The 12,225-nt window shown below is 37.7% G+C and overlaps 1 protein-coding gene across 1 annotated transcript in view; it reads right to left on the bottom strand.

The window, feature by feature from the left end:
* Positions 1-3,863, bottom strand: part of NSMAF (neutral sphingomyelinase (N-SMase) activation associated factor) — a 33,939-nt gene extending 30,076 nt beyond the window's left edge. The window contains exons 1-4 of the mRNA XM_005871668.2: positions 3,778-3,863; positions 2,333-2,411; positions 2,174-2,241; positions 2,058-2,094 (exon numbers count right to left, since the gene is read on the bottom strand). The gene's annotated coding sequence lies outside the window, so the exon portion shown is untranslated. The remainder of the gene's footprint in view (positions 1-2,057; positions 2,095-2,173; positions 2,242-2,332; positions 2,412-3,777) is intronic.
* Between the last annotated feature and the right edge of the window lie 8,362 nt (positions 3,864-12,225).

The following is a 12,225-nucleotide window of genomic DNA, read 5'->3' as shown; positions in this document are numbered from 1 at the left end:
GCCCCAACCCCCTGATCGGCCCTGCTCTGTGCGTGACAGGGGGTGGCGCCGCAACCTCCCCATCGACCCTGCCTTGAGTGTGACAGGGGGCAGTGCCCCAACCCCCCAATCGGCCCTGCTCTGAGCCTGACCAGGGGCTGCACCTAGGGATTGGGCCTGCCTTCTGCCACCCGGGAGCAGGCCTAAGCCAGCAGGTCGTTATTTCCTGAGGGGTCCCAGACTGAGAGAGCACACAGGCAGGGCTGAGGGACCCCCCCTTCCCCCCGAGTGCACAAATTTTTGTGCACCGGGCCTCTAGTAAATAATAAAAAACATAAAAGTTGTATTTCTAGGTTGTGTACTTAACAGGAAGCTTAAAATGATACTTGAGAGAGTAGCTTGTGTCTAGTCACCCCCTGGTGTTAAGCTGATTTTGAGTTTGTTTAATATAAGACCTCTTCTACAAACTATTAAAAACAGGTGGAAGGATTTGGGGGCTTTATTTCTAAGCCCAGTTATTAAAATTTTACCAAAATGTGTATTTTTTTCTAGTGGAAACCAAGAAAGTACTTCCTTTCAAGATACAGACCTTCTAGAATAAGGCAAAGATGCAGAATGATACTGTAGAAGTAAGGAGAGCACAGGGGCAGCCCAGAATTAATAATAATGGTGTTCCTTCCCCAGAGTAATAGATGGCTGTAACTGTTTTTCATATACAGTGGGGCCTTGACTTACGAGTTTAATTCGTTCCATGACCGAGCTCATAACTCAAATTACTCGTATGTCAAATCAATTTTCACCATTACAATTAATTGAATGCTGAGCTGATGTTGTGGCGTTCACTGTGACGTTCGCTGCGCCAACTAGCGGTGGGGTATCTGAAGCTGGCTAGTAACCCGAATTTTAGCTCGCAACTCAAAGCAAAAAATCAGCCGAGAGACGGCTCATATCTCGAAAAACTCATTATTCGGGACACTCGTAAGTCAAGGCCCCACTGTATTCCAGTTACAACAGCATAAAGTCCAAGGTAGCCTGTGAAATGTTTTCTTCCTTGAAATCAATGGAATCATGAATACAGATCCAGAAAATCACGTAATCTGATATCTCCCAGCTTTTCTAACAGACTCGTCAGTAGACATGAAAAAGTGCTCCATGGTCAAAGGTTCTGGCGATGTGAAAACCGCGGGGAGCACCCTCTGCCCCTAACCATTCGCCTCCTGGACTCTCAATGCACTCCTGTATGTTAAGGCTTTTGAGTCAAGTCCCGAATCTGTGTGTCTTTGTTCCCACAGCGTTTCCTACACTTACTTGATCACAGAAAGATTTTTCTTTGAACACTTCAAGGAACTAGGGCTCTCACTGATAGCTGAGGCAACATCGATCTCCTCTAACCCTTTAATTTTAAAGATGAAGGTGAAGTCAGAGGCAAAGGAAAGTGGTAGATGATCTCTCCTCCATTCTTATTTCCAATTTTTCAAATATCTACAGGTTAAGTATATAACAGGAGAAAAGCCCTGTTTCACTTTGTTTCTGTATTACCAGTATTAGACACAGTGCTGAGTGCATAAATGCATATCAATGACTTTGGAATGAATAGCAAGTCATGACCCCAAGCGTCATAATTATACAAGGTTACACATCCCGAGTCACTGCCTTGGCTGTCAGCATGCCTCAGGCTGAGATCATGTAAGTGGTGTGCTGGCCTCCACCTTCTCAATGACGAGGAGGCCATAGGAGGAACCACAGTCCTTTCATTTCAACCCTCAAACATGGCCAGGACTCCTAAAGATGAAACCACAAGCCTGCAGGTTATCACAGCCTTAGTAAACATTAAGGATCTCATTAGGGATCACATCTTTTAAAATATGTATTTCTCAATAATTATTTAAAAGCATTCAAACATTTATTCCAACAACCTTCATTTGAGATTCCTACAAATAATTTAATTATGCTTAAGCCCACATGCGCGTGTGCACGCTTGCATGCACACACATGCACACACATACACACACAAACACACACACACAAGCAAAGTGTTCATTCAGGTTAGAACAAAACATTTACTATGTTACTCTTACCTGACTGAAAATGAGTGAAATCCCCCCAGATTTTGCCCTAAAATGCAGATAAAGTTATTAAACATATATACTGTTTTGGTAGACATGAAATCAAACAGTTAGTGATGATGACATACTTTGCAAAATGTCTATTGGTTCCATTTTCTCCATGTTTTCCTATTTTTATACAATCTCTCAGAGGAATCTGGATAAAATCGAGAGAGAAATGTAAAAATAAGCAAAGGTAACATATACACAAAGAATAGAAATGTCTCTATTTTTTACAATGCATTTACCTTAATGATGGGCTGGGATATCGCATCTGGTTCAAAAATAACAGATTTTGAACATATTTTTAAGGAGCCTCTGACTCTCCTAGAGATCAAAGTACAAAGGATTATTATTAGTGAACATTAACAAAAGTCACAAAAGAATCATAATACATTTTAAGGAGAGAGTAGTTGGCTAAAGCATCAACTAATAAAAGATCAACAACAGAATTAAAGAGAAGGGTATGAAAGGTTGGAAAATATAGCAAAATAATTGTCCTCATCTCCTAGAGGTTAACAAAACCTGCATGTATTCTAATTTTGGTGAGCGCTGTCCCATGCACTTCATTTGTATGATGTCACTTGGAATTCACAACTACACTGAAAGGAAATGAGGATCAGAAAACTGATCCTTAAGACACACTGATTCTACCCTGTCTCTAGTAAATCCTTTTGACTTTTAACTCCCTATATCTAAAAGAACTATTCAGAAGGCAACGCTAAATATATAAAATTGACCATGTAAGAGATTTTACTTATCATAATGGAAAAATTATAAACAGAGTTTGAATTTATCTCATAAAGTGCTTTTAATGGTGATTTTGGGGTATGTAGGAATTCAGGAAAAAATTTGATTCACAATTATAAGCAATTTTAAGGACTATCAAGAATGCTTCAGAGGCAGTGCACATGTACTCCATATCAGGAGGCTCGGTGGGTTCAGGTGATGTCAACCTTGACGTATCCATTATAAAATTTCTCAGCAGCTTTTCACCTGCTGGTTTAGCAGCCATTGAAGATTCTGTCTATATCAGCAGTTAGCAAACGTTTTCTATGAAGAGCCAGATAGTAAATATTTTTTTTCCTTTGCAGGCCATATGCATTCAACTCTGTCATAGCATTCAACTCTGCTATTGTAGCAGGAAACCAACCACACACAATGCATAAACAAATGAGTGTGTGTCCCAATAAAACTTTATTTACAAAATAAATGTTTTTACCTAAGAGCTGTAATTTGCATCTACCTAATGAATGTATCTCCATTACTAATTGGAGATTGAAATTTTTATCATTCCTCTGTGTTTATTATCCAGAATTTCTTAAAGAACATTTTTAAAATTGAAGGTACTGATTTTTATACCATTCTCTGTTTTATGATCATTACTTTATAACACCATAACCCAAATAATTGAGTGTATAAGTACAAAAGGGATCAAGAAAAAAGTGATGGAATGAATCAGAGCCCTAGCCAGCTGATCTGAGGTACTCACAACCTTGGAGGAATTAGTACACACAGATTCTTAGCTTTGGAAAATATTCGAAGTATGACAACAACTTATAAACCCCCCTCTTCTCATTAACATTCCCAATACGAACGAAGGGATGAAAAAAACCTCCATGATCATACATTTTAAAAACATCAGACAACAGAAAGGTTTGCTAGTCCATAGAGATACCAAAATCTTCCTTACCTTTCCTTCTGACTGCCCTTATGCTGAATATGATGAGCTGTATGCTGCTCGAAGAAGTATTCCTCCAAGTTAAGAAGGAGCAAGGAAAACCTAAATCGAGGGGCAGGAAGATACCTCATGTTTATTTTTTTTTAAGTATAAGAAAGCAGAATATTTAAAGCATCCATTGCCAAAGTGTTTTTCCATTTATTAAATCAACAAATGCTTATTAAGGGTAGATTATATGCCAGGCATTCCTCGCTATCCAGTAGGGATGAGACAACACACAGACCAGCTGGATATGCCATAAATAAATAAATAAATAAATAAATTTTTACCAGGCAGATTTACTTTTTCTTTAGAAAAACCCAAAATTTCATGACATAAAATTTATTCTTGCCTGAAAAAACTTGGAGCTTTCCCACCTGAGGAGTTTTGATCCTGTTTCCCCATCTCTTCCCCACCACACAGAAACCCTCAAACATCAAGACTCGTGATTAGATGAATTTATCCTGCTACTCCTACAATAGCCCCTGTAATAACCAATCTAATGCTTTGTACACAATGAGTGTTTAATAAATAAGTAAACTGCACTGAATGGGATTCAAAATATAGTTCTTTTTAAAGTTTTGAGTGCTTTAAACTTTTAAAAACAAATTAAGGTGATAAGGAAAAGTATAAATTTAGTTGTATGGCCACAGAAACAAATATATGACAAAGAACTGCAAACAAATGTTTTGTTTGTCTTATGGTAAGAAGCAGGAAATATCAACAGCATCTAGAGTTACGGGGAAGCTTTCATGAAAAGTGTGGGACTTAAGATGGGCCTTGAAGGTCTGGTGTGTGATGGAGGAAGATATTTAGATTAAACATTTATTTCTGTTTCCTCTGGAAACTCCACTTTAAAAAGGGGAACAAAAACACTTTTTCAATGGTAAAACCCACAGACTAAAGAAAATTACAGACACATAAAAGCAGATGAGAGATCTCAACAAATTAGTAAGAAATGGAAAGCAGATAGGAGGAATCAGGAGTGATCTGAAACCAGAACAGCAGATGCCTCCAGAGAAGGTCCGAATTAGGAGAAAACCAAGACCAGCCTCAGGTCTTCCAGAAAGTCCAAAGTTGCAGGTTTCAGTCCTAAGGAGGCAGGATGAAGCATGGGGTGGAGGACGGGGAGCCTGAATGAGGAGTGGTCTAGGTTCCTCCCCTGATGGTTAGCCCTATCACACTCTGGCACATGGTTTTCCTATAGAAAAATTGAACATGAGGCTTCAAACTACACATCAGCACAGGGAAAGCAGGGCTATGGAGCAAAACGAGGGTGATCAAGCAAACAAACAAAAAACAGGAAGACAACACACAGACCAGCTGGCTATGCCAAAAATAAATAAATAAATAAATAAATAAATAAATAGCCAGTCAGATTTAGTATTTATAATCATTACTTTATAACTTCCAGCAGCAGTCTGTTGGGTTGTTTTTGGGAAAAAACTAAATAGCAGGAGAAAAAAGACCTATGGATTTTTGAAAGAGCCAGGTTCTCTACAACATCATCCCATAGAGAAGAGCAACAGATAAGGCCTGCCCACAGTGACATGGAATTACACACTTCACACTTCAATATGAATGGACAATTCACGATCACCAGCCTCTAACATGAAAGAACTAAACCAAAACAAGCAGAAGAACACAATTTGAAGGACAGGAGACAATGTAGAGAACAGAAGAAAAGGCTAAAGGACTATAATTAATATCCTTACAAAGAAGAAATTATACCCATGAAATAAGATATTGCTCATTAAAAAAATCTGAACCAAAAGAAAAATAACTCACAATTAAAAATAACAAGAACAGGAACCAGTTTAATATCGTAACCAGCAACTCTTATTGGCCTGTTCTACATTTTAAAATCCATGAACAAGAGTTAATCATAGGCTAACCTGCTAGAGCTCAATGTAAAATGCTCACTATTAACACTTTTATCAGGATGATCATCTAGTAAGTTATGTAATGTCTAATCATTGTGGTGTACACCTAAAACTAATGTAATATTGTATGTCAACTGTAATTGAAAAATAAAAAATGATACAAAAAATGACCAGGCAGTTATAAATGACCCAAATAACACTAGAAATGTGTAAAAATACAATAATTGAACTTAAACTAATGGAATATACAGAAAATTAGGCAACTAGACAGAAAATTAGTAAATTAGAAGATGGATTTAAATAACTCACAACACAACACAGAAAAATAAATATTAAAGAGTAGTTATAAGGCATAAAAGAACGAGGAAAAGCAGTATTCCAAGAGCTAAAGGCTTGGCTCTAGATAGTTCCAAAACTGTATCAGCTTCAGGACCCCAATCAGTATGAATAGACATCTCTATATAGACAAACATCAAAACACTGTAAAGAGATCGTAAAAGCAGACAGAGAAAAGACATTACTTACAGGGAACAATAAAACTTAAATGATATGGGTTTACTGCAGGCTGGTCTCCCAGAATAGAGACACAAGCTACATAGAAACCTGTGATGGTCTTGTCCTGGCCAACCACAAGGCTAGGACCCCAGTGTCTTAATCTACCAGAGAAAGGGCTGGTGGTTTTTAACCATGAGCATGGATACAACAAATACTGCCCCATCCTGCCACATCCTACAGACCCAAGTGCAAGGCCAAGAGAGCCCCCAGTCAAGCCAGGAAAGGAGCAAGGCCAACCCACAGCCACAAAAACTGAGCTGGACATGCCGAGCCAAGGTTCCATCGCAGGTTAGCTCTCCTGTATCCTAGCCCAGGCTAGTCCTTGGGATCCCAGTGTCTCCTGGAGTCTGAAGCCCGTCCCTGCGGGACAGCTAAGTGCTGCAGCAGGGGGCCATGGCACATGTGTTACTAACCCTTTCTCTGTTGAACTTCCTCCCTGGAATGCTGCTCCAGCAAGCATATTCCCTAGCCTTCATTTGCACAATTTTCAAAATGCGGAATGAATTATACATCTAGCAAAACTGATTTTTCAAAACAAGGACAGCATAAAGACACGTTCAGACAGACCAAAGCAAACTTAGTTTACGATCATCAGACCCTAATCAGGGGTTCGAACTTCTTAGGGCTATTCTTCAGGAAAGAGAAAGTAATTCCAAGGGGAAGATGTGATATTCGAGGAAGAATGCTGAACTAAATATGCATGTAAAACAGAGAAGCATTAACTAGACAATTATACAGCAGACCCCACCCCCCTTGTTGGCAATTTCACTTTCTGTGGTTTCAGTTACCTGTGGTCAACCATGGTCTAAAAATATGAAATGAAAAATTCCAGAAATAAATAACTCATAAGTTGTAAACGGTGGCACTGTTCTGAGTAGCGTGATAACATCTAGTGCCTTCCCCCTGGGACCAGCTCAGAACGTGAATTATCCTTTGGTCAATCTTCTCCCACCCTGATAGTCACTTAGTAGTGGTCTCAGTTATCACATCAGCTGTCGTGGTATTGCAGTGCTTGTGTTCAAGTAACCCGTGTTTTGCTTAACAATGGCCCTCAAATGCAAGAGTAGTGATGCTGGCAATTCAAATATGCCAAATAGAAACTGTAAAGTATTTGTATGTATAAGAAAAAACATAGCTAGTATACTGTATACAGGATTCGGTACTATCTGCAGTGGCAGGCATTCACTGGGGTTCTTACATTGTGTTTCCCCGCCCTCCCCCGGATAAGGAGGGAAAACTGAAATGTTTAATTTATAGTTTTCAAATACAGATGGAAAATTCTGGACAATGCCAGGTTATAATTTAGGATGGGACAACAGGAGTTAACTATTCCAAGGTCCTTATATTATTACGGAGGACGGTAAAAAGAATGATTAGCTTCAGTATAAACATTAAAATTCCAGGGTAAGCACTAGAAAAACAAAATATGTAACTCCCATATGCTTCAGGAAAAATGAAAGGGAAAAAGCAGGGTCTTAATTCAAACTAAGGAAAAAAATAAGACAAAATTAAAGAACAAAATAAAAAGTAAAAATGGATCCAAATATATCTGTAACAATAATAAATGTAAATGAACCAATCTGACAAGACAAATATTATCACTACCCTAAGCTTAAAGGGTGTGAGTGAGGGATACACCCAAGACCTGAGTCCCCAACTCCTGCCTAAATTTGTCCTTAGTCTAGTTATAACAAAAAAAAAAAAAAAAAATCCCAAATACATTGGACCTAGAAGAATTTTCTTCAGTTCACCAAATGTGACTGCGGCCTACCCACAATGCCTCGACTTGCTTACTTCCTCCCCTCCCTGGACTAGTTCCTACAGCATGCTCCATGAGCCCCTTCTGAGCTCCCATTAGTGTTCATCATTATCCTTTGGATGCAAATTCATACATGTGAAGACATACAAACGAAAGGAAGCCCTAACTTCCTTTCCTCCTGCTCGCACATGGCCTTCTGGGAGGTCTTTCCTGGCCGCACTACCTGAAGCCGTGTATCCCTGTCTTCTGCTCACACTGGCAGCCCCTTCCCAGCCTTGTGTTCCCTCCCCAGCAGTGATCATTCTTTAACACACTGTACCCTTTACTTGCTTGTCTATTTTCTGCCCCTACTAGAGTATAATATCTCAATTTTTAAAAATTAAATGAATAAATCATAAAATTCCACCCCAAACGAAAAAGTTATCAGAAAAAATTATTTAAAAGTCCAACTATAAGCTTTAGAAAAAATATGTCTAAAACCTTTGGACACACAAAAGTTAAAAGTAAAAGAATGAAAAATTCTAAATAATGCAAATAATCAAAAGAAAATTGATATAGTTATATTAATATCAGACAAATAGAAAAATATCATTACTAGAAGAGTTCATTATATATTGATGAAAGACTCAACTAAGAAGATATAAATTCTAAACTTATATAGACTTAATAACAGACCCTGAAAATATATGTAGCAAAGATTGATAGAAATACAAGGTCAAGTTTGTATCATGAAGCATCTCCCAGTAATTGATTAGTCAATCAGAAAAAAAGTAATTAAGGAAATAGAAGATCTAAATACAATTAATAAACTTAATATAATGTCTTTCAACCCATCAGCAATCCTGATTAAGTAAGTACTGATTCTGCAATTTATCTCCATTTCCAGCACTTGGTATATCCCATAAAGACATTTAAAAAATAGGATGATCAGTTTTAGAAATAAAACAAATGAGTATAACAAACCACTTTGTTCTATAACGAATACATAGTCAATTGATAAAATAAAGACATGAAGCAAAAGACACTTAATGTCAGCCAAGAAATTTAATATCAGCATAACCAAGAGAATTACACACACAGAGTGTTTGAAGCAAAGCTGAAGTCTAAAAAATGTCTGTAAAACTATTAATATAATATGTATGCCCAATATAGAATTCACAATCACTAATGTTTTATCCTGGAATGGCAGCTTACAAGCCGTAGCTAGGAAATTTGTTCTATGACACTATAGAGAGAAAGCTCTGCCTCTTCCCCAGCAGGAACATGCCTTCACTATCTAAATCTCCACGTCACCCAAGAAGAAGATAGCTTTAGTCCACCCACACCACTTCCAGACATGAAGATAAAAAGCACTGAACAATTATCCGATCTTAAATCTTAAAACAGAAATATTTTAAATAGCAGCAGTTTGTAGAATATCCTCATCTGCTAACCCACTGTACACATGGGTGTACAACAATTCCAAATGAAGATATATAATTGTCTTTTAAAAATGTTTTCCCTTTATCTTCTTTAACAACTGCAAGGGACATTAAAAAAACAACAACACACACAGTAAAATCAATATGGTTCCTGCCATTTAAATCGTAACCAGGCCCTGGCCGGTTTTACTTAGTGGATAGAGCATAGGCCTGCAGACTGAAGCGTCCCAGGTTCAATTCCGGTTGCAGGCTCGATCCCCAAAAGGGGGAGTGCAGGAGGCAGCCAATCGATGATTCTCTCTCATCATTGATGTTTCTATCTCTCTCTTTCTCTCTCTTCCTCTCTGAAATAAAAATACATTTAAAAAATAATAATAATAATAAAATAAATAAATCTTAACCAGGATACTAGTGTACTTAATTTGAATGGCCAAGTATCTCTTTGTTTTCAAATACTGAAAATTACCAAAGCATCTTTATAAACATCACCAATAAATGGCACTACTTAGAGTTGTTCAAACCAGAAACCTGAGAGTACGACTGCCATGTTTAGTAAGTAAAAATGAACCACACCTAGTTAAATTTGAATTTCAGATAAATTACAAAAATTTTTCATTATAAATATGTATCAAATATTGCACAGGATATACTTATTCTAAAAGATTATTCACTGTTCATCTGACAACTCTAGCTGGGATTCTTCCTGTATTGTCTCCTACACAATCCACCACACCAAGACCTGTCAATGCTACCTCTTAAAACTATAAAAAATACATCCACTTCTCCATTTCTTCTACCACCACCTTGATCTAAGACATCAATCCAAGAATCTGCCAGTCTCTGCTTCTACTTTGTAGAAACATCACTTACTCTAAATGCACTAGCATCAACTTAACAGTAAAAGAAATAAACGCTAATTTCAAGTTTTTCCTTTGCTGGGGTCACTATCTGGTAGCAGTAGAAATCTAAAATCTCTAAAGCAGCATGAGAAGGGCCAATGAACTCAGAACTCTGAAGAGGTGAGGCCTTTCATGAAACAGTCCCAAGGAAAGTAACAGTTCTCTTGGATAATGCCTGAGTCAATGACCCATAACAATCATTCGGCAAATTGGTGTTTATTGACACCAAAGGATTGAGCCATGAAAAATCTATGCAAAAACAGTAAACTTGGGGCTGAACAAAGTTCGTTGAAATATTCTTGTCTTTAGGCATGAATTCTAAGATTTATAAAGAGACTGCTTGATTCTAGCCCACATCTGACTGTGAGACAGATTCCTGTCATTCAAACTGATATTCTAAGGACATCATCCTGGTTCAAGTCCACCCATCCCAAAGTTGCAAAGCCACGGGGCAGAGAGCATTAAAGAATTAGGGGAAATTAATTTGGCAATGTAGCAGGATACAAAATTAACACCCAGAAATCTATGGCCTTTTTATATACTAATAATGAACTCACAGAAAGAGAAGCGAAAAAAACAATCCCATATACCATCGCGCCAAAAAAATTAAGATACCTAGGAATAATCCTAACTAAGGACGTAAAAGACCTGTACTCGGAAAACTACAGGACATTGAAAAAAGAGATAGAGGAAGACATAAACAAATGGAAGAACATACCATGTTCATGGGTTGGCAGAATCAACATCATTAAAATGTACATACTACCTAAAGCAATCTACAAATTCAATGCAATCCCCATTAAAATACCAATGGCATATTTCAAAAATTTAGAACAAACTCTCCAAAAATTCATCTGGAATAAAAAAAGACCCCGAATAGCCACAGCAATCTTTAGAAAGAAGAACAAAGTTGGAGGGATCACAATACCAGATATCAAGCTATATTACCAAGCCACGGTTCTCAAAACTGCCTGGTACTGGCACAAGAACAGACATATAGACCAATGGAACAGAACAAAGAACCCAGAAATCAACCCAAGCCATTATGCTCAATTAATATTTGACAAAGGAGGCAAGAGCATACAATGGAGTCAAGACAGTCTCTTCAATAATTGGTGCTGGGAAATTTGGTCAGATACATGCAAAAAAATGAAACTAGAACACAAACTTACACCATACACAAAAACAAACTCAAAATGGCTAAAGGACTTAAATGTAAGACGGGAAACCATAAAAATCCTACAAGACTCCATAGGCAGCAAAATAGCAGACATATGTCATAGCAATATCTTTACAGACAAAGCTCCTAGGGCAATGGAGACTAAGGAGAAAATAAACAAATGGGGCTACATCAAAATAAAAAGCTTCTGCAGAGCAAAAGAACATCAACAAAACAACAAGAAATCCCACTGCATGGGAGAACATATTTGCCAGTGATATTTCAGATAAGGGTTTAATCTCCAAAATTTACAGATAACTCATACAATTTAACAAAAGGAAGATGACAATCCAATCAAAAAATGGACAAAGGACCTAAATAGACACTTTTCCAAAGAGGATATACAGAAGGCCAAGAGACATATGAAAACATGTTCAAAGTCACTAATCATCCGAGAGATGCAAATCAAAACAACAATACAGTACCATCTCACACCTGTCAGAATGGCTATCGTCAACAAAACAGCTGACAAGTGCTGGCGAGGATGTGGAAAAAAAGGAACCCTCATGCACTGCTAGTGGAAATGCAGACTGGTGTAGACACTGTGGAAGACAGTATGGAGTTTCCTTAAAAAGTTAAAAATGGAACTCCCATTTGACCCAGTAATCCCACTTCTAGGACTATATCCCAAGAAACCAGAAACACCAATCAGAAAGGATATATGCACCCCTATGTTCATAGCAGC

This window comes from Myotis brandtii, unplaced genomic scaffold, assembly GCF_000412655.1.
Source record: "Myotis brandtii unplaced genomic scaffold, ASM41265v1 scaffold351, whole genome shotgun sequence".
Classification (NCBI taxonomy): domain Eukaryota; kingdom Metazoa; phylum Chordata; class Mammalia; order Chiroptera; family Vespertilionidae; genus Myotis; species Myotis brandtii.
Note: the sequence above shows the minus strand (reverse complement) of the source record. Positions and strands in the feature narration are given on the sequence as shown.